The following is a 23,640-nucleotide window of genomic DNA, read 5'->3' as shown; positions in this document are numbered from 1 at the left end:
GGATCATCACCAATAAACAGTCTACCTAGCAGAAGCTCTTGAAAGAATAAAGCTCTTCTTTACTCCACCAAACCTGCTATTCTTTCCTCCTAATATAAATAGATCATTGGTAGAAAAAAAAACCTCTAATTTTTTGGACTTCTGCTGGTACAGCAACAAGACATACATCTTAACACTTAAATTAAGGAATATTTTGCTCCCAAATTTGCCCCTCAGGGGCACAGAGATCAGGAAAGCAACAGGAGAATCATTTTTCTGTACTCTCAGCTTAGACAATATATGGTCCCTAATAAAATATAAGCAGAGCCCCTACTCTCCTACCATTGCCTGTGAAGCCAGGATGAGCATGCATTCCAGATTTGTCACTTTGGAACATTATTTCACCTATTTTTTTCCAACTTTGTCACCTGCTCCTTTGCTTCTATGGATCCATGTCTTCTCCTCCAGTCAGTCCTTTCTTTTGGTTGTTTTTGGTTTGTTTGTTTTTTGTTTTTTTTTCTGGAAGAGTGGGTTGTGGGCCAGAATTACCTTAGTTTTTTCAATCATAAAGATGTAATGTTGCCAAATCTGTGCTTGGGAATATTGAAAATTATCAGATTCTGTAGGAGCTATAACAAGCAGAGGGCAGCACTTTTGTGACTGTCACCCTCATTCATCCTAGCAATAGGTCAAACCCAGAAAATGCTGCCTGAGTATATTGAAAATAAAATTCCCTTATACTACTGCACACTATTAATAATTTAAAGAGAAACGGTGGAAGAATAATAAAACTTGATGCCACACCCTCTTCATTTCTGAAAGTCTTACACATGGCAACTGCATTAGAAAATCAGGGAGAATGCAGTAAGATATCTACCCTTTGTAATGCATATGTCTTTTTAAAGAAAGGTGTGATTATATTCTGAATAGGTCAGTCTCTGTGCCTGGCATTTCTTCTCTTTTTCCTATGACCTTTTACTAAACAAGTGGGGTATTTGCAATCTTTTTGGAACTGTCCATCCATTTGAGGCAGTGAATATAAGAGGCACGGTTTGACTGTATCAGAATTATTGCAGTGGGTTATTGCAAGGGCAGAAACCACCTACTGAGGGTGGAAATGTTTCTTCCATAACAGCATGTCTCCAATTCAGATTTAACTTTACTTTGTCTTCTGTTTGTTCATCCACATTTCTAAAGATTTAAATAAATGTGCAGTCACATTTGTTCATGGAAAGTAACAAATGAATAAAACTACACTGGACAGATTTGAGTTTCACAATGTATGCTGAAACAGATGTCTTCTTTTCAATGGCTCTGGAAAGAATTATTAATATGGACCTTCCTTGGTTATGAAAGAGACAATTAGGAGCTTTAATCCAATCTCTAATAGTTCAAAAATGTTATTTTTATTAGATTTCAGCAGCAAAGAATACCATTTAGATAGATCACCAGAGTAATAAGCAACATGATGCTGGGTTCCACCCCATCTGTGATATTTTAAAAATACAGTCTACCAGTGCCAAACTTCAGATTTCCCATGGGAACATTTATAAGAATACAAAGCTCAATAAGCAGCACTGATGCTGTATTAAGGATTTGTGTCATTTCCACTACAGAATAAACATGTGCCATAAAGGGGCATGTAGGATTTTATTAGTAGAGAACTGAAGTTTGACTTACATGAAGGATTTGATTCTGTTCAGTACAGCACAGAGCTATCACATTTCCAGATTTTTTTCTGCTATACCAAGACAAAGGCATGGCAAACATTTAAATCTTCTGTTAGTGAACCCAGATTTTAACCCATGGAGAAATAGTTTTAAATATGGTTTATAATCTGTTCAATGAATATGATAGCTTTAGCCTGGTCCCTACTGGATACTTTTCCATATTTCAAAACCCACTCTGCTTCCAAAATTTGACACAGTAGCAATTTTTGGTGATACAAAGCCAAGAACTGAAATTCTAGGGTGTTGGAGATTGGGTTTACGGACTATTGGAGAAGCTGTGAAGAGGAGAATATACAAGGTCTGTCACAGCCATCTGTCCCCACCCAAACAATTTAAGGAGCAGAAATGCTAAGTGATTTGCTCAAAATGAGCAGACCTATTCAGGCTGCCATGGAGGGATTCCAGAACTAATCCTGATCTGAGAATGTGCACTCAGATAATCCAGTGTAGGACCACACTAAAGCGTCATTATACCACATACAGAAGGTTTCATGCTCATTCTCTCATCAATAGATCCAAATGCTTAAACAGTTATGGACATGGATCAAATAGCTACAGTTAAGCCAAGGTTAGGGAGAGTTGGGGTTCAAGAGTTATATTGAAATTGTAATCCTCAAAGCCACAGATCCAACTGCCAGCAGAGCAAAACACTTCTTGCATTTCTGTGTCTCCTTTGGATCAATGAGTATTAAAAAATCCTACAGCTTGGTCTGTGGTTAAGAGAGTGCCAAATACAATGTGGTGTGTGGACAAATCCTCAGAAATTTTGATTTCCAGAATAAGTGCTGCTCCTGATGAGAAATATCCCTTTGTAAGTTCTCTGGCACAAATGTCTTGCTCATGGGACTAGGATGCAACGACAAGGGCTTGACAGAGCAGAGATTACAGACACATGGTTGAATCACAGTGACCAAAATGGGCCTTAACTAAATTCTAGCTCTTAACAGCTAGCTGGCTCCAGCTCTCATCTTAGTTTCTTGCCTCCTGAAGGCAAGGAAATTAATCGCTTATTTTAGTGAAAGATGAATCTAGTGCAACTATAGACAGTGATCTACACATAACATTCATTTGGCCTCAGGTCATGAGCAAGGGCCCCCATCAGTTTCGTGTTCAGAATATCAGACATCACTGATTTTGGTTGACTGGTGGATGGATGGATTGAGACTGGGGCTGTGGTCAGTTTTCAGAAGACCAGAGATGAAAGATCTGGTTTTTAAAAGACCAAAGGCTTGAATGCAGGCTAGAATCACTTAACAAAAAGATTCACTGATGAGACCTTTGAGAGATGTGGTTTAAGCTTGTTAAGTAGTTACATTAAGTGAGGGGTTTTGGCAATATGGATAGAAAAACCATATAGTTTTGTAGTTTGACTCTTTCAATAGAGCTACAAATATTTTTGATGAAGACTGAGGAAACTATATTCCTACAATAACTGGAGCAGGGAGGATTTTCTGGATCAAAGTAGAATTTGATTAGGACGACCAAAAAGGTTGAACTCCTTGGTTTTTCTAAGTTTTTCTAGTCTCTTGTGGACTAGGAAGAGGGCTGAGCTTAGTAAGGCTGAATAGCATCTAAAGCAGAGCAAGCATCATGCAGTGTAAGACTAGGAATAGGTTGGGGGTCAGGCAGGTGCCAAATAGTTCTGAAATGTGTCACTGGATCTCGAAAACACACTAAGATAATAATTCTTACCAGACAATGAAGATCATTAATTCTAAGAGGTATATAGATCACAAGGCTACACATTTACTTAGGACAAGTTTGGTATCAGGGTGAGTGTTTGGGGCATCATGTGAGAAGAACTGTATTTATTGATACAAAATTCAATACACATACATATGTGAACTACATAGAAATTCACTCAGAAGGAAATGCTTACAAAGAGGTATAAAATATAATTTTCCTAGATCACTGGTAATGCACCTTTGACATAGCTACTCAATTTGGCATCATAAGTGCCCTAAACTTACCACAGCTGGTCAGAACTGCTCCTCTCCTTTGCTCCTTGCATTGATTTGTTAGTGCTATCTCCACATATGTACACAAAGAGTTTTGGTGGTATTTACTGTATCTTCCTGGAACAGAAACAACAAAGCATATTAAATCGTGTAATCTAGAAAAAAATACCCATGGGTTAGATTGGGTCTGCCCTTCCCTCCTCAAAGGAATTACGTTATATCTTTCACCCTCAAAAGCTATACCTCATTAATGTGGCAATAAAATTATATAAGGTTAGGAAAAGTAATCTGCTATAATGCAGATCATGATCAGATGCTGATCAGATTTTATCATGCAGATAAAATAACTTCTCACATGTATCTGACCTGCTATATTAGACAAGTTTCCATTTTCAAATCCCATATTCACAAGCTTTTTTTTCTCAATGCACAGTAGAAAATTGTCTGTATGTGATGGGCTCATAAAGCAATTTTCTGTGTACTTAGGACAGTTAATAATTTAAGTCTGACTGCCTGTTGCTTCTGCTCTTGTTTCTATTTAGTCTACAGCCAGATTTACTGTTTTTCTTCACATGAAAATTACAGTGCTTTCTGTGCACTGCTGAATGTGTAATGTCCTACAGGTTGGCAGACACAGTAAAAGCATTTCCCTGGAACAGGTCTGACAAAACAGCTGGGGGTAATTGTAACAGGGAAGGGCTAAAAGGCCATGGTCAAAACCATGGTGGGTTTGGCTCTCTGCAACTGTGCCCATATCCCACACTGAACACAAATGGAGCCAAATTCTCCTTCCTAAATCCCAGTTAAGTATTTGTGTAAAATATTAGACAAAGGGGAAGTACTAAAGTTGGAAGTCCTCCAAAATATGAATTTTTGTCAGGACTGATCTACGGCAATGCTCATCAGTCCTCCTGACCCTATCAGTCATTTGCCAAAGCTCACGAATGTACTAGAGTTATGTGATATATTTAAAACATCTCAAAAGTCAAGAGAAGAGAAGGAGTTAGTACCACTATCAGCCCTGTGCAGGGGAATATTTTGCTGCACAGACACCTCTACACAAGGAGGTCTGCATCATAGGCATAATATACAGTCTAAGTCTGGAAAATGGACTTGGATTGGGCCGCATGCACTTCACAAAAAGTAACCACAGCTACTAGGGCAGAGCTGTGTACAACAGTGCTTGCTAGGAAAGAGAAAAAGTGGAGGTCAGAGTGAAACTATTTCTCTTTAAAATCTCATTTTAGCAAGGGTCTGGCTCCCCTGAGCATAGTGAATTATGTGTGACTGTGTGCACAGATGAACAAAAAACACATTGAGAAACACACAGAAATCACTTGTAACTACCAGCTCCCACTTAAAATTAAACACATGCAGTGGATCTGTAACATTAGATTAAGATTTTGCTCTGTTCTCTATTTCAAACCATACACACAGTATATGATTTAGGAACATGAAGTACAAGCAGTTTCTTTTATGTATTTTGAAGGTACTAAATCGTTCCAAGAAGAAAATTGATTTATATAGGAATACTAGATACAGCTCCTGCTGAAGCTTATTCATATAATCTGCTAGTGAAATATTAATTAGTTATATATATAAATATAAGTATATATATAAACCTTCTTGGATTTATGTTTGAAATTTTTGTAGAGGAGTACATTGTACCCAACACTTTACACCAAACCTTTAATGTGAAGGTAAATTCCTTATTTTCAAAAGTAAAATCAGCATTAATAACATCTTTTCAACGGTTGAAAGCTGTTTCTTGAAAAATTCTGGACTATGTAACTAATTTTTCTCCTAATCTCCATTTACCCTTGACTGATGCTTGACTCAGAAGGGAGTTGTGAGTGTTTGGTGCTCCAGGAAAGAGCAACGGACAGGCTCTTGACTTTCGTAGCAAGAAAACAAAATTGAATGAACTATTTTGAAACACCTGAATGCTTTCAAAGTGTCAATCTGTAGGAAAAAACTCGATATATATTAGAGAATGAGTGTTGTGTTTATTTCAATACTATGCACACATTTTGGATGACCTTAATAATCTACCAGCAATGTAAATTCTTAGGAGTGACCCTCTTTTTCAGTCAGGTTACTCAAACTTTTAAAAACAGGCCCAATAAAGCAAACAAAGCAGAAGAAGTATTAAAGGATATCCTTGAAACTTATGTTGAAGCAATTTCCTGAATAGAATGAACCTGAAGACATGCTTGAGATCTTTCTTGAAAAAGGGCTTGCATCACACTACGCAATCATGGAATCATAGTAAAAGGGTAGAGATACACAAAGAAAGACAGATAAATTTCTACATTATTTCTATTAATGTAATAACCACATCAGTGCTTTAGAAGCATTGAACAAATCACCATGTTCCAGACTTTCAGTCCATGAGTTTCATTTCTAACCATATAATTGCATTTCTTTCTTAATGCCCATCACCTTATAAAAATTCCATTTTTTATGAATTTGAGAAAGAAAGTAATGCACTGAAAGGAAGAAGAAATATGCTAAATTCCACACTCATGTATTTTCTACAATAAAACAAAAGCTTTATGGTAAACTGAAAGGAAAAGGAAGTGAATATAGTGGGGAACATATAGGTGTTCCCAATGTGAAGAATGGAGCAGGGCCAGGGATGATAAGGAGATCACCAGACAGATCCACAGTGATGAAGCAGGTCCAAAGTGGAGCCAGGAAGGCACGTTGGTAGTAGATCCTGGGTTCAGAGGTCTGTGGCCAGGCAGAGACACAGCCAAAGCACAGCTCAGCTAAGTACCATGGTCTGGGGCCCGAGTTAAAATGCAGGTAAAATGCAGTTCCTGAGCAAAGCAGGGAGGGCTTGAGGAGGTTTTTGAAGGCTGTTTCCCAGCAGGCTGATGCCAGCCACAAGACAAGAAATGGGAGCTGGTTCTCACACTGGCAAGCCAGAACTCCTGCCTGGAGAAGAGGCTGCTGAGCTTGTGGGGTACTCAAGTTTCTTCCTGGATAGAGAAGGATTGTTTGGTGCCAAGGGATGGGATTCACCTAATTACCCCATGCCTCATCTAATCAAAAGGAAATGCCAGTGACTGGATGAGTGAGTCTGAAATCTTGCAGAGTAGGCATCTCTCAGAAACTCTGAACTAAGCCTGGTATAAAAAATTTGAAACTCATAGCAAGCCCCACACCTTATTTTCCTGGAAAGACTCACTCATGTAACTTCATAGCATGGTGGCAGTGGTGCAATCTCTCATATCAAATTCTGCAGCACATGCTGATATTTCTTACTTCACCTGCTTAAAATGTACACTATATCCCAATGGTGCCTTAACTGCTGGTATAGTAGCACATTTCCTCTATAGTCTAACTGGATTCTCAGATCTTGAAAGTCCTCAAGAAACTCCTCAATTTTGGTTGCAAAGTCTTCCATTTGGACTGAAGAGGGATAGTAAACAATTTTTTCACCTCTACTGCCTTCCTGATGGCCCAGGAAATAGCATAAGGTTTGAATTCTCACAGGAAAACTTTCCAAGGGAGGGGCAAGGATAAACAAACTCATCGTCTTTTCTAAAGCAAGGACAGGAAGCACAAAGCAACTGTGTAAAAGGTGGTCACCACTGACCCAGTGGCTTCCCTTCAAGCACAAATATGTCACACAACCTTTAGACTTTATTTCATTGTGAGGAGACTGAAAAAGAAACCTCCTCATGTTACAAACAACTCCTAGGAAAAAAGCCACAAAAAATGTTTGGTAATTAATGATTCATGATGAAGCCAATCTAACAAATGTGTGAGTGCATGGAAGATAAACTAGGACACTGACAGAAAGGCTTTGGTAGGCCACTTAAAATGAAAAACAATGCAGTTCTGAATGCAGGAGCTCACTGGAAACCATCAGAGATGGGCAAAACTGCTGCTGTCAAAAGAGCAGAATGAAAGGAGTCAGGCACAGCTGGTAGAAATACAGAGTAAAACTTCTGGAGGATAATTTTTGATTATATTATGACAGTCACAAGAGAGAGGCTGAACTCATGTCCTGATGGAAATTGATTACCCTCCACAAGGTGTCCCTAAGAGAGCCTCCAAACAGAGCCAGTGTTTCAAAAGACAGTCTGGCTTCTAGTCATAGCAGGTTAGCAATGTCCTGTCCTCCTAGCAGTGTAAAAGCCAATCTAATTGGGTGTGAAGCATTTGATGTATGGAAAAATTAACCAGCATCTAGAGAGAGAACCTGGCACAAGATGAAGAAACCTGGCAGCTGAGACAATATACCTGGCAAAATCTACAGGAGTTTCATTCCAGTTTTGTTGAAGGTACTTCTTTTCTGCTTTCTATTCTACATAGCCTTTCTTTCATTTTCATTTTAGGCTGTAAATCCAAGAAAGCAAGCTATTCTGCTGTGTGCCAAGACATCATTCTGCAGAAAATCACAAAAAGAACTTTCCATTTATTTATCTCTAGACTCTTTGTTTCAAAACATGGCTCTAAAATAAATTTTACAAGCATCTTTGTATGGAATGCAAATAATATGACTTAGAATATCTGAGGATATATTAATAACAAAGTAAAAGCAAAGTCTTACTAAATTCAGTAAATGTTCTCACAAGCCAATGGAAAATAGTATTAATTTTTAATAAGCACTTAGCTAAAATCAGGGTCTTGCATATTGGAGAATTGCTGAGGAAGTCAGGCAGTTCTTTCATATAATTATTTGTCTACTCAAAGAATGTGTGCTATATTTTGTTTCAAAACAAAACCAAAACCAAGTACTCACTTCAGATTTATCTAGTGTTTTACACAAAGACACTCTCATTTAGCTCCTTTTGAAAATCACCCCTTTCTGTCTATCCTTGGATTTCTTCTGCCTTCTTCCTTGAAATGTCTGGGGGTTTTTTGGTTTTTGTTTTGTTTTGTTTTGTTTGTTTTTGTTTTTTTTTTCTCTATGTACAGTACTCCCTCAGAAAAATGAAAAAAAATTACACTCATATCTCTCATCCCAAACTCTCATCATACATTTCACTTTCCTGAGTATGGCTAGAGTTTTGTGAAAGACTTTGTATTGTGTTGTTTACTTCCCACTCCCTCCAAAAAATGAATTGCTTTTTTCCTGTCTGACTAGTGTCTCTACCATAGCTTGGTCTTACTGGGATTTTCATAAAACTCCTAGAATAAGAAGATATATTTAGAAAAAATAACTCTTCATTGCAAAGCTTGCCTCGACCACGGTGCTCAGTAATAAGTATAGTTTTATAAACACACAAATGAACATCCACACTGTAGACCAGCTTGATTTGTATCCACGTATTTTCCTCCTAAAACAATGTAGTAATCTGCACTAGTAATTAACATCCTTATCAGGATGATTAGAGCATCATTTTTCACACCCTGCTCTAAAAGAAGCTGATGTCTTTCCTACAGAAGCAATAATATAAACTCCAAACTTAATTTTCTCAGGTTCTGCTATCACCCAAAGAGAATTGTGTTGCACTGTATTGATCCTACACTGGCAGTAATTACAGCAGCTGGCACAGCTCATCCCACACATGGTAGATGTACATCCACGTGTGCACCTCATCATCTTCTGCTTCAGAGGAAGTGTGCTGCTGTATTTACTTACATGCATTGAGGATACAGAGTAAGGGGCTTGTCCCTGGGGGTACATGTGTGCCACTATCATTGGAAACTTGTAGTATAAGAATGCAGCAGCGTGGATCCACCATGGAGCAAAAGTGTGCAGGAGCACGTAAATGGAAAATTCTGGGAAATCTGAGTATATTGCAATGTCTGCATTTTCTCTACTCATAAGCTAGGACAAGAATTTGGAAGGACAATTAAAAGCATGATGATATCATAACATCATTTTGAGTAATAAAGAGTAATAAGAAATGCTTCTAAAACTGCTGTCAGACAATTTTAATGACGTTGTGTGAACATCTGTCTCTGACCCTCTGCCATAGAGGCACATGAATACTCAAGGACTGCACCTACTTACAAGCCAGGGACTGCTGATATCTGAAAGCAAGCTCTTCCAAACCACTACAAGGCAGCAGCTGACAAATTCTATACTGACAAGGAAACTGTCAATATTGACATAACAGAAGCTTGAAGACAATTGTTGATGTGATTTAATTTTGAATGCTGAATTTAGCTCACTTTCTCCAAAGAAAAAAAAAAAAAAGAAAAAATTAAAAAGAAAGCAACCATCCCATTTCTGGTTCAACCCCCTGCCCCCTCACCCCCTACCCTGCATCACTATTGCTCAGGGTAGGTTCAAGGCAGAAAATAAGAATTATGTGCATTTCCTTTAGTGAAGAATACAGTCATGGGCATGGACATGTGTGATGTTACAATGGGGCAAAATGATGCTAGGCTGATTCACCATTAGACTACGTGTTTGAAATCACTTGGAGAAGCTCTTTTAAATTTACAGGGTTTTTTTTACAGGAATGACATCATGGAATCATAGACTGGTTTGGATTGGAAGGGTGATGATGATCACCATACAGATTATGTAGTGCCAATCCCCCTATCATAGACAGGGAGACTTTTCACTAGACCAGGTTGCTCAAAGCTCCTTCCAACCTGGCCTAGAAAACATCCAAGCATTTGTTCCTAATATCTAATCTAAACCTGCTGTCTGTCACTTTAAAGCCATTGCCCCTTGTCCTGTCACTACATGTCCTTGTAAAAAGTCCTTCTCCAGCTTTCCTGTTGCCACTTTATGTACTGGCAAGTGCTCTACGGTCTTCCCAGAGACTTCTCTTTTCTAGACTAAACAACTTGAATCCTCTCATCTTTTCTTCATAGGAGAGGTGCTCCATTGCTTTGTGGCCTCCTCTGAACTTTGTGCAGCAGATTAATGTCCTTCTTATGCTGGGGAATCCCAGAAGTGGTTGAAATACTCCAGCTGGAGTCCCAAGAGGAATAGAGGGGGACAAGCCTTCTGCTTTTTCTGCTGCTGATTGTGGTACATAGATCTATGGTGTGAACTTTAATCAAGTCACAAAATATTTTTGTGACTCTTTCATATCTTTCTGTATGGATTGCTATTGCTTTACATTACAGGCTGGGACAGAATGTCCTACCAAAGGTACAGTCATTTCTTCCACAGAAGAAAGAAAATTTCCTCCTTGAGGTCTTCATCTTGGCAAAGGCAGACATTGATATTTTTTTTCATTTTGTGTGCCTCTATTTCCATCCTTGTACAGCAACTTTTCAGATGCCACCCTAACAAGTATGGTAGATGCAATTAATTTAAAAGAGACTGGGACCTGCTGCATTTGGGGGCACTGGATATCAGGACAATGAGCCTCACTCTGTTCCACATGTTATATTTTCCCTATTTCAGGCTTGAGATGCTCCTTGAAATGTTACATAAGCTGGAGAACCTTGGGCAGGTTAGGCAGCAGTTTCCAAGGCCTTCAATTCTACAGACACCCTGAATGAACAACTGAGAAAAGACAGGTATCAAAACAGTGGTAGGGAGCCAGTGACAATCTCTGAAATCTAGAATCTAATCTGTACAAAAATCCTGAGATTTGACATCCAGAAGAAGAGATATTTTGTGGTGAAAAGAAATAGGGTATTGAACCAGCACAGCGAGGTTGTGGATAATAATGCCTTCTCTGTTGCTTGGGTTCCATATCATGGACAATGTAATGAAATACAGTTATTGTGCTACCAACAGAAAGTGCCAAGAGGCTCTGAAGGAACCTTTTCACTTGATACTACCACTGGGATTTATAAGTCAAACCCTTATCCCACCTGCACAGGCAAGCCCAAATTTCAGCACAGATAAACCAAATTTTAAAGAACTGGTGGCTGACAGGTACAATCCAAGGAAGATTCCAAAAGAAGCATGAAAGTAAGTTATAACTGAACAAAACTTCCTTTCTTTCAATATCCAGCTTGGAATACACTTTTTAAACTTGCATTTTCCTTGCTTAACAGTTTCTCTGCCTGCATCGTCCTTTCTATTCCTTCTTCTCCTAAGATGAGCTGGGAATTCAGAGCATAGCTCAACAAAAGACAGTAAAATTAGATCATACTTAAGCTTGGTGTGAAAGTGCTTTAAAACTCTATGCACATCTATGAGAGTACTTAATTAAAATAAATTATACTTTATTACTCATTACAATATCTCTAAAAATTTAGTAACAACGAGGTTGTGATATCTTCACAACCACATTTATGTGAAGATTATTATTAGGTACACACCACACAGTGAAGCTTACTAACAGAGGAGAGAGGTGCCAGTAAACATCTTCCATGTAAGAAGTAAAAAAGAAGCAAATGCAAAGATATAGGGTTATGTTTTGTTCTGTTTTACTTAAATTTTCTGAGAAGTCAGTTTCTGGGTGAAAATTGGCATTTGAAACTTCACTTTCAGAACACTGAAGTGTCATTGAGGTAAAATGAAATTTGACAGCGCCATGAAGGCCTAAATGTGCCAGTCTGTACAAAGTAAACTGAGTATTGCTATGCCCTTGATGGGGAGGTCTGGTGAACAGCACATCCACTCCCCACTGTACTGGGTGTTGTGTACAGCTATGTGGGCAGAGCACAGAAAGAAGAAGGTGTTCCCTTTTTTGTTTTTTCACCTGGCTTGCTTAGATTCGAAGATGTCCTCCGTGCATATTGCATGCTCAGTCTTTTTGTCAGACAGACACCGTTCCTTCAGACACTTGAAGAGGCCCAGAATAGACCTGGATGAATTCAGAGCCCCCATATTTGCCACACTCCTGCCACAAGAGTACACCAGGGTGGGCCAGAGAGGGGCATGCAGCCCCATAGAGCTGAGGAATTATGTGTAAGGAAGCTTGGGCTTGCATTGGGTTTATGCTCTTCAGTCTCCTGCTGTGTGAGCTCCAGAGTGATTTTTAAGGGCTGCTTCATGGGAATTGTGTTGTCATGGCTGGAGTCAAGGTATGCAGCACTCATCTGTTTGAAGAAACAATGAGGGAGAAATCTCTAGTAGATGAAGCCCTTGTGAGAGTTTCTTTTGACACTTCCTAGGCTTTTTAGAACTGAGAAATCGACCTTAATTGGAATTTAAAGACATGATATGGTAGAAATTACCAATGGCACTTGATACTTGAACCTGAATCAAATTTATGAAACAAGTCATTTATAGGAAATATTTCAAAATAGGGCACTTTAATATGTTTAAATATTTTTTCTTAACTCCTCAGCTCTTTAGATCATTATTCATAAGTCATAAATAATAGTGTAATGCCCACTAAAATACATATGATAAAATGTGCTTTTCCTTGGGGTTGCAAAAGCTAATGTATTTCTACATCTACAAAAATTCCTAGAGTAAATCAAATGTTGCAAAATGCCCTTTAGTTTAATTGCATGTATAAACATACAGATCAAAAGAGAAAACAACTGAGTTTACTCATTATCTTTATCATGACAGCTGTGAGCAAAAAAAAATCATACTGGTATAAGGGTAGTCTTACTTTCTTGTTCCTTACTAATTTCATTTCCCATGTCAAAACTAACTTTTAAACTACAAAAAAGTAACTTACTAGTAATAACTATACTCTTTTTAAAAATCTGTTTTTGTTTTAAACCACCTAAGTCCATTTCTGACAGGTAGTATAAACACAGAAAACTGTTTTGTAAACTCAGAAATAGCCACCCTAATAAAGTACAGTCATAATCTACAACTTATATCAGACTACAAAACTCACTTTCAAAAGGCTTAAACAATCATTACAACCTCGATGAGGTACTGACAAAAAGGTAAATAAAAACAGCAAAAAACATTTCCACTGTGGATTACTTCATAAATTCTCTCAGTCCACTATGTATTGTATGTTCTTCAGAGATTATGACTGATCCATGACATTTCTGAGACAGCCCATTGCAGTTGCAGTATTATGGGTTTAAATGTAATATCGGACATCACCATGAGAAAAGAATAGCCCCAGGAGTCGAGGACAGAAGGTAATACAGTGGTTCTTTCAGTGGTGTGGGAGACATGGCAAACTGCTGCATAGCTGAACAGTTCCCCTTTGTTCTCTGTTCAGCTATGGATCCGATTTCTCTGAATTGGGCTTATTACAATAAATATAGATGCACAACATGATTATTTATGGGAAGAAAACAGACAAAAGAGGTTGAGTTGCTGGTACCTAAAACCTCATTTTCTGAGCTTCTCCCCTTGAGGCCCTTTTCATTTGTTGCACCATTGTATTCTCATTGTTGCTCAATGATACAAGCCTAAGCTGTTCATCAATTTACCCACTCCCCCAATCTCTTTCTCTCTCATGTGTGCTTCCTCTCTCTTCCCATGTTAATAGTTCCCCTGAAATCCTATCACTTTGCTGGAGGATTGATGTAAGTCTCCAGCAATTAACATAATTACAAGCCTGATTATCTTCTAATTGCATTATGAGTATTTGGTTATTCACTACACAAATTAGAGAAAATTAAAGAGGAGCAAGATCCTGTGGTGTGGGCGGTATGCTTTCTAAACTGTTATGATCATCTAAATGCTGTGAGATAACAAGAAGGTGAATACGTTTTATATTCCTATTGGCTTACAGTTCTTCTTGTCATTGTGTAATTTCTTTTTCTTCTTTCAACTGTTTCATGTCACTGAAAGATGCAGACCTACTTAATTTGTTTGTGTGAGTTTACTGACAACTTAATAGTAAACTACAGTAAATGCCGTATTTTTCTATATAGATTTGGCAGAGTAAAATTATAGAACTTCAAACAAAAGGCACTCAGATGATAGGCTTCTCTACAACCAAGGAACATCAATAATTCAAATACATAATTAAGGGATACTCTTTGTGGTGACAGGGGAACAGAAAAATAAAAACCATCAAGAACCGCACATTCTTGCCTGTCTCTTCTTTAGTTTTTGATGTTATTGCATTATCAGTTAAATAATCAGGGGCAAATTCAAATAGTGAGTAATTGCCAGAGGACAGTTTTAAGCCTGAATAGGAGTTTGGTGCTGCATAACCAATGTAACATGTAACAATGTATAAATGTAACAATGTAACAATGTATAAAGTAACACAAAAGTTACTTTATGGTCAGCAAGGCCAGCAATGAAATGTGTGCTTAAAATAAACAAAATGGAAATTCATAGAGGGACAATTATTAAACTAGATATGTTTTAAAATTACATTTTAAAAATAAAATAACTGGATTTTGACCAAAACATGGAGAGAAAAACTTATGACAGGGAAAGGGAGCAGACTTACAGAAAACATTGCTGCTTTTGCTGTTGTTGGTATTGAAGATTGTGAATGCTGCTGGAAAAACAGCCATCTCATGCCTCATGCAGGACTAACCATCCTGTTACACACAAAAAAAAACCCCAGTGAGGTAGGAGGTGGGGAGGTCTGTTCAAAGTAAACCAGCTGAACTCCCCTGAGCAGTGCTTTGAGCATCAAGTGCTGACTTCCACCCTAAGTAACAGCCAGCTCTTGTGTTTTGGGATAACTCAGTACCTGTCTGGTTATGAGCCAAATCCTGCTAATGTTCTTCATCTTACAGATGTGTTGTTAATAGAAATTAACTTGGCAACGCTCAAAACTGGCGTCCCTGAATGAATTTACAGGATACAATGGCGATCCAATATCACTGAAACTTTGTCTTCTGTACCAAAGGACCTGTAGTACCCTCTTGGTCCCAACATTCCCAGATAGTACAAATAGCACCCAGCCACAGGGAATAAATTGATGATATTTGCTAATTTCAAAAGGGTCAGCACATAGTCTTTGGTCAGGAATTTTGATTTCTGACCTGGGAACTGCATAGCGTGGAATTCAAACGTGTGACCTAAGGCTTTGGAGCTGTGAAGAGCTCACAATGAAAACACATTTCAATTCACATAATTTCCTTGAATTTACCTGGTTCATTCAACTGCATTCCCCTCTGGGTTTGGCTGGAGGATTAGGAGCTAATGAACATAACTTTCTCAACCAAGCAAAATGCATACTGCAAAACTTGCTGCTATTTGCATGCAAAGGGGAAATTTTAGCTTTGATCTCTTCCCTGTATCTCCTTACATATCAACATATGATTTGCTGTCCAGACTATTCCCAAAGACCTTCCATCAAAAAAATCACTAATAACGCTCCCTGTCTCCAAACATCTCCTATTGCTTAGCCAGAAGTTGCAAAACTAGAAGCCTGCATCCTAAATAGGGCGGCAATCCTGCAAGCAGGTCTCACTGTCTTATTTGATCTGTCTTATTCAAACTTCTCTATTCGTACCTCCTTAGGATGGGCAGGAAAAGAATGCCATTTTCCCCCATCCTTTAGGACATAAAAGTATCTCTTTCTTTGTAGAGCTCCGAAAGTCCTTAACTCCTGGACATTTACTGATGAAAGAAGCTGGTCATTCTAACATCAATCTAAGACAAATTTAAAGGGGAAAAGAGAACAATCTTAATTATCTATCACTTTATGGTGGTCATAAAAAAAATTCTCACAACAACATAAGAATTTTCTTATAAACAAATGTATACATATTTTCATTTGATGCTGCCAAGTGAATACAGGAAACTTTGAGAACCAATCACCACGTGCTTCATCTGATCCATCCAGACAGAAAATAAAGAGAGAAGACACATATCGTATGAATCCTTAACAGGATAATTTAAAAGTATTTTTCAAGTGGGTTTAAAATAGATTCAACATTATACTGAATTTTTTCAAGTACGTAAAATTTCATGTAACTTTTTAAAGCTGTGTAACTTTAATAGCTGTAGACAGTGGGCCAAATTCAGTTTTAATGTAAAACACACTGAATTTAATGAAAAGCTTCATTGAATTTACTGGCAATTTGCCCAGTTGCCACAGAATTCAGTTTTGCACCGTCTTTCACTTTCCTCCCACTGCCTCTCAAAGCTGTCATATGTATGTAGTCTAGAAGTTTTCAGAAGTCCAGGACTGGTAGTGAAAGTGGATTTAATAGTCTAATATCAAAGGGCCCATGGAGAAAAGCCACCCTGCAATTTTGCCAAGGAAAGTAAACAACAGACCACCATTTTAACTGCTGCCTTTATAAAAGGCCATTTTTTAAATTCTACAAATACTTTGCACTGAATGGCATCCCTGAAATTTAAACTGAAGCCTAGACTCCCAAGTGAAAGAATGAATTAGAAAGAAATAAATGAGGATTTTTTTTTTTCTTTTGCAGTAGCACTTGACAGTCCCACTTTTACTAGAAATTCTGAGCATCTGATTATGGACAGAACACACAAATATTTCCTTTAAGAAATCCTGTGCAGTACATAAATAAAATTTCCACAACACAGTGACACTGAGACCCAAATAAATTGTCCATATGTGTCCTTCACATATTATGCAAACAATTTCTAGGAGGCAATACTCATGACGGGATAGTCTAGAGCCATTTCAGATTCTTTTAAAACAGAAAGCAGGATATGACTTAGGAGGCAGACGGTAATACCACACCACAGCTATCCTCAGTGTTATCTTCCTTTTTGATGTAAAACTTCTCCACCAGAGTGAAAAGAAAACAAAATATTGTTTCCCTGCTTCATTACTTTAGTAAGAAGGATTGACGGCATGCTTAGCTGGCAGGAAAAAATAATTTATTTCACTGTCACCATATTTGTTCACCTGCTGCAAGGTAAATAAAGCTAAGTCACTTTTTATTTATTTAGCTTTTGCAAGACACCCATACTGAAATAGCTGGCATTATCTATTATATACAACCACTCTATTATACTGATCACAGAAAAAAACAAAACAGTGTGAGACCATCTATAACCAACTTCACTCTTAATAGTTAATACTTGGTGAATGCCTTCTTTTTTTCACTCAACACTTTTCCAATTTATAATGTGTTTTGAAAAGAACAGTAATTTAACTTATTTCATGTTCAAAATGTGTCAGGAAAGCAAATGATCCACATGTAGCAGTTTCCAGTGTCTGGCTTTTATCTGCTATCACAGATCTATTAGTATTAATTAGTAAAATCTCTTTGTCATAACACTACCAAAAAAAAAAATTAGCTGATAAATGTATTTGAAAATGCAGTTAAGAGCCGATTCCCATGTTAATTTCTCAGAGAAATTTCCCGCTAGGGTGTGGCTGAAAGCAGAGAAAGTGAGTTGGGATTGTACAGAGATTACTATGCATTAGCGTAAAGCGTATCTTTTCCTGTGAAGTGTAGAATGGTATAAGCTCCACACTCAAAATGAGAGTATAAATTTGACTCAACAAAGCAGCCTGCTTGCAGGAGCTTGCTTCACTCTCTCATTTCATAGCACAAATAAAATTGTTTTTATCTTGCCTTTGCAAATAGAGTCAAACATTCTAAATAAAGTAAAATGTTCTATCAAGCGGACAAGTGAAGAAATTATGTTTCAGGAGATTGCCTGATAGTGAAATGAAGGCAGGGCAAGAAGGTAATATGGCGATCTTATACAAGGCCACAGAAGTGAATATAGTGGCTTTATTTGTTTCTCTTTCATGTTCTTTTCAGCCCATGCAGCCCTGAACTCTTCATTGTCACTTCGGGTGGATTAGCAATTGGCTCCAACATTCGGCTGCCTGCTACATGAGTGGACCTCCCAGAGCTGGCATAGTGAGGTGTGCTTCTCCAGAAAGAAAGAATTCTTCTGTAGAAAGAATTGAATTCATACCCCTCTTAGCCATAACAAGAAGTTGCCACTGTCTCCACAGATTACAAACACGGGCAACACTTCTCCCTCTGCCATGCAAATTCTGCTACTTCCTCTACGGTAAATAACAAGGTTGCTTGCTGTTGCAGTGTTTACCGATTGAAATACTGCTATTTCAAGAATGTATGAATATCTTTCAAATTTCCTTTCTTTAACTCTCAAATCCTTGTTACTTTCAAATTTGTCAGAATTGTGATTTTGGAAATATGCACAAGTTTTCTGAGAACATGAACTTAATATCCTCCCCTTGAGTTCCCCTGTTGCTATGCTAGAACAGGTCTGAAGCTCCACCTTTCAAATGGTCACTTACATATTTAAATTGATGGGAGCACATTTACTGGGGGAAACTGAAGGTACCACCAAGAGGGAGGGCATTCGCCTAAGTGGAAAATCCAGGTTCAACCCTCTTATGTAAAAAAGACAGAAAAATAAACTGACCTTTGTTCCCTCTTTATTCACAGACATTCATTGGCTAGTTGTCCATTTTAGGTTTTATTCAGGCTTAACCAGAAAATCCTTGAAACTGAAGTTTTGCTGAAATTGGTATATTTCTGGTAAAAGAAAAAAGCCTTCTCATTTCAGCTAACCAACATTTTCACTGAGAGATTCTGACACAGTTCTCATGGTAAAGAGGTATTTTTAAGTTTTTATTATGATTCAGTAGTGCTATATTTATGTACAGTACATTACATTCTGTGTTTACTTAATCTCAGAAGAGATAACAGTAATATATGGAACAGTTATGCACAGTGGGAAGACTTTATGTATACATTTGATGTATTAACCTGCTATTGTTGTATATTTATGGAACAGCAGTGTAAAAATATAAAATACTATAGCACTTGATCTTTGATGACATTATTATGCTAATAGATCACGTTTTTTGTCTTCTAAAGAGATTTTTCCTTTCCACGGTAAAAAATCACCACCTCCCATTATTTTATCAGCACTGTTCTATATGCATTTGCCAATAGTAGAGTCTTCATTTTCCACAAAATTCTGGGGCCAAAAAGGCAAGATATGTTCTGAGGTAGATTTGACATCATACTAGACCACACTTACGCGTGCACTGACAAGAAATATGAGAATTCTTAGCTTCTACCAGCCACGTTTGAATGCTGGCTTTGCTATATTTTGCGGCTCTGGACCAGCAGCCATGACTTTGGTCTCCTCTTTCAAGTTAAACCAAAAATGCAGAAAGCAGAATTGTAGAAATCCAATGTTTCTGTTGGATAAGTATATAAACTTGCTTACAATATTTTTAAAGAAACGCTAGATTTTATTACACTATAGTTCTGGACTTGCTGTGGTCTTTTGGGCTAACAGTAAAGGACAAAAATAGACAAATTAAAGAGCTAGTCGAAAATATTTTGGCAGGAGGTCCTTGCACAGGACACTAGGGACTTAAAGCGAGAATTTGATGTTTTCTTCAGACTCGTAATGTCTTTTTTTTTGTTAGCAGCTGAAAATCTGGTTAGTTGTCTCCAGAGCAGTTCTCCTAGAGCACATTTACAGAAACACCAATGAGCTAATAACAGCTGGGAAATAATATCCTGGCACCCACATTTTATCTCAGGACTGCAGCAGGTGGCAGTCACTGTTGTGCCATAATTTTCTTCTATTTTCTAGAAAAGATTTCTCCAGCAATCTGTGCAGAATTCAACTTTAGCATCAGTAGTTCTGAGCAGCAATTCATTTTTCTCCGTCCACTGCTATTACCAAGATATTTCCTATAGACTCAAAAATGCATCTTGCATTAATGTTCATTCTAAACCACTTCAGGCATCTTATTTGTCCACATTTTCCTCATCTTCAGCATCTGGTTGAAATGCAAGAGAAAGCCTGGGCAAAGAACTACAAACACCTCCAAAATTTTTCTCTAAATTTTAGTTACTTTAACAAAAAGAATGGCTACAACTTTTTTCAAAGTACCATTTTTCTGCCTTCGTTTGTTTCCATGTTGCTTACAGCCTCTCTTTGGGTACTTTTGTTGATTTTTGTCACCTTAGTTGGGGATGTTTAGAGCTGCTGAAACCTTGCAGGAAAGGCTTACGTAACCGTGGTTGACTCTTTACAGCTTGGTGAAGGAAGCATAAATAGTTCTTACTTGTGAGATTCTGTTTTTCCATTCCACCACTTCAGTGGACAAACTTTCTTGTTGTGACACACTTGATAGATGTTGCAAGAGATTAGATGAGGCTCATGGAGGTTAGGGCTACCAGAAGCAACTGCCGAGCATATGTGAGCATATCAAATGAAAGACCATGGTGTACTCGCACAGTTTGCTGGAATCTACTTCTACCCTGCATGGGTTATTTTCAGAGACAAGGGGAAGTGTGTTCCAGTACATAAATTCTTTAAAACTAAATTTAATATCCAGAAATTTCTTTTCTGCATTTTGAAATTAGCCAGCAAACTTTCTGTCTTACTAACTAGGCCAGTACTTTTCTAAATGGCATCAGTTTAGAAATGGCATTCACTTTCAAATTTACTTATGGAGAATTACCTAGTGCAACTGCTCCAGTACTTTAGGTCCCTGTTCACTATATTTTCTTTCAAGTTATTTTGATAAATGGACATACTGACATTTCCTAACCACAGTAGATGATTTTACAGAACATCTTTGAGGTACAGACCAACAATTTTCACATATGGTACAGTTCAAGTGAAAAACACTGCATATAATTCATTTATCCTTTGGAGAACACAACTTAGTGGAACTCTGGGTTACAAAAGTACAATGTTATATGGAAAAACAAGTTACTAGCCCAACTTATACCTATCCCACTGTGGTAAAACACATCCTTCAAACAAGAAAAAAAACCTCATGGATTTAGGATTACTGACAAAAGCCAGTGATAATGACTTCCATGTATTTATTTTTTCCCTCTAAATCTCAAGACAATTTTAAAACTGTATTGCTGCTTTCTTCTAGGTACTGTAGTCCTAAGGGAAACGTTAATAATATAATTGAAAAAGTAAATAAATAATTAGAAAGGTGAAATGTACCCTCCACCAACATACACTCATTTTTATGCCTTTCTTCCTGCTTTAAGTCAATTTTTCATCATACTGACTAAATTCACTTGAGTCCATATTTCACTCAGATACCTTTAGAGCATCTCTCTCTTTTCTCCTCTCTCCCAAAATTCGGTTTGTCACTATAATGTTTGTCACAGATCTTTATTTTTAAAAACCACCATTTGGCCTCATTTACTCTAGTAATATGCCCAGACAGAATCATACTAATATTTTAATAATTATTAATAAATTAATTGTATTGTCATACTATAATTGCTGATAATCCACTTTAACTTGTCTGACAAAGAACTGCTGTAATGAAATGGTGACTAGGAATGAGGGTTTATGACATGGCATAGTCACTAATTTGCCTAGAAGAAATTACATTGGAGGGTATCTTGTGTCATTCCCATTTCATTTGAGATAACCATGATGGTTTTGTTAACACAAGACCTTAGGCTCCTTAAATAGTTACTGGTCCATTACATTTGGAAGCACTTCCTAAATAGGGTATGAAATCATATATCCATTTTTTCACAGAGACACTGATGAGGAGCAAACAATGACAGCTGAAATTAACGTTACTCAACATTTAAATTTAGCTGAGGAATTTCCATCCTAAATTCAGAAAATATCTTCTTAAACAGTGAAATATATTGAAGATGCATATTATACATGAAGTATTTTATTATTAACCTTGTCTAACATCTAGTAAACACTTCTGAAAAGCTCTTTTGGTCTTTACTTCATTGATTTTAATGGAAACCAGAGACCTATTCTATAAAGTACATATAGAAGGCCATATACCACAATGCAAGTAATTTGGCATACATCCATAAGTCTTGAAAGGAGAGGCACTTAGAAGTGTGAATGTGAATTGCTTTGCAATCTGCAGTGTGGTAATATAGCTGTCAACCATATTTCATGTTGTGCAGGACTATGGATAGAAAGCACCTCTGAAAGACAAGATTTTTAACTAGCAGAGACTCAATGACTGACATCCAAATACTTTTTTTTTCTACTGGGATCTAAAAAGAAATGCAGTAAAGACTACCTTTCATAGGATGTGAGGAACTTACCTAAAATGTGGTTGAAATATGAAAAACCCTTCTATACAGTGTGCATACAATATTAAAGAAAAAGAAGATCAATGTACTTGCATACAGCCAGAAATGTGAAAGTTGGTGGTTTTGGAATGGAGGGTCTGTGACTCCCTAAAAGGTTTCAATTCCTTCTGAATTTGCACCCTTGAGTTTTCTTTGGGTTATGGGGTGAAAAAATTTATACTCAAAACAATACTTATCAAGCTACCAAGATGTTCCTTTCTTCAAGATGAAATCATTAAAAACCACCAAGTCTTGGCAGCATTTCTACCTGAAATTATCTGTTCTATATTCTCTGGCTATTTAGCTTCACTGAAAAGTTGAAAAATTTTCGCCCATCTGAGTTCTAGTTTTGTACCAGATCATGAACACATGAAAACCTCTTCTTGCTTCTGCTTTCATTATGAAAGTTTCCCCACTATTTATACATGTCCATCTAAATCAGACAGTAGTGCTAAATTAATGCCTTACGGTAATCTGTAATGTGTTAATTCATCTGTAATGCATCTACAGTCATCTAAAAAAGGACAAATTTGACTTCTGTAGCAAAATAACATCATTTATGTTAAAATCTTTATTTTCTTGCATAACTGGTTATCTCACTTTCAACTATTCTTTGATGTGTTATGTGCTCTAGCAAGCCATCAGATTTCTCTATGGTGTAGTTTCTTCCTATTCTGTAATATCAGGATATTACAGAATTTACAGAATTTACTTACCTCTGTAAAGATGCTTAGACAATTCAGAATTAATTACTTAAATACAATTATTACTTTAACATTCTAACCACTGTATGAGCCATATATAAGAAAAAGGGCCTTCACTGAACAGGCATTTTAAAATGAAAGAGGTTTTAAGCATTCAGATTCCAGAATGAGGGGAGGGTTTGAGTTATATACCCAGAAATATTGCATTGAATGCAATATTGCTGTGTAGATGGAATTCATCGTTCAAAAAACCTCTTCACCTCTAGAAACCTTAGAAGCTAATAACCAGTTCAAATTAGTTCAATTCAGGATGTAATCCAAATAACTTTCCTCAAGAAATGATAAAGAAAATAGTCCTGCATGTTTGGTGTCCTATAGCTTCTACCACACACTTGGTACATGTTTTATGTATCTCCCTGCTTTTCAGAAATCAATTATAATTAAAAAAAAAAAAAAAGAAAGTTTTAAATTGTT

General features: G+C 37.3%; 1 long non-coding RNA gene across 3 annotated transcripts in view; it reads right to left on the bottom strand.

Annotated features, from left to right (window-relative positions):
• Positions 1-23,640, bottom strand: part of LOC148225457 (uncharacterized) — a 135,324-nt gene that overhangs the window by 90,209 nt on the left and 21,475 nt on the right. For 2 of the 3 annotated variants that reach the window (XR_015807465.1, XR_015807464.1), the window contains one exon: positions 3,680-3,784. This is a non-coding gene — a long non-coding RNA (uncharacterized LOC148225457). Of the gene's footprint in view, positions 1-1,363; positions 3,785-23,640 lie in introns of those variants that run through there. The other variant, XR_015807463.1, reaches the window with a different exon arrangement.

Source organism: Sturnus vulgaris, chromosome 1, assembly GCF_052056855.1.
Source record: "Sturnus vulgaris isolate bStuVul1 chromosome 1, bStuVul1.hap1, whole genome shotgun sequence".
Classification (NCBI taxonomy): Eukaryota; Metazoa; Chordata; class Aves; order Passeriformes; family Sturnidae; genus Sturnus; species Sturnus vulgaris.
This window is presented reverse-complemented; position numbering and strand designations above follow the sequence as displayed.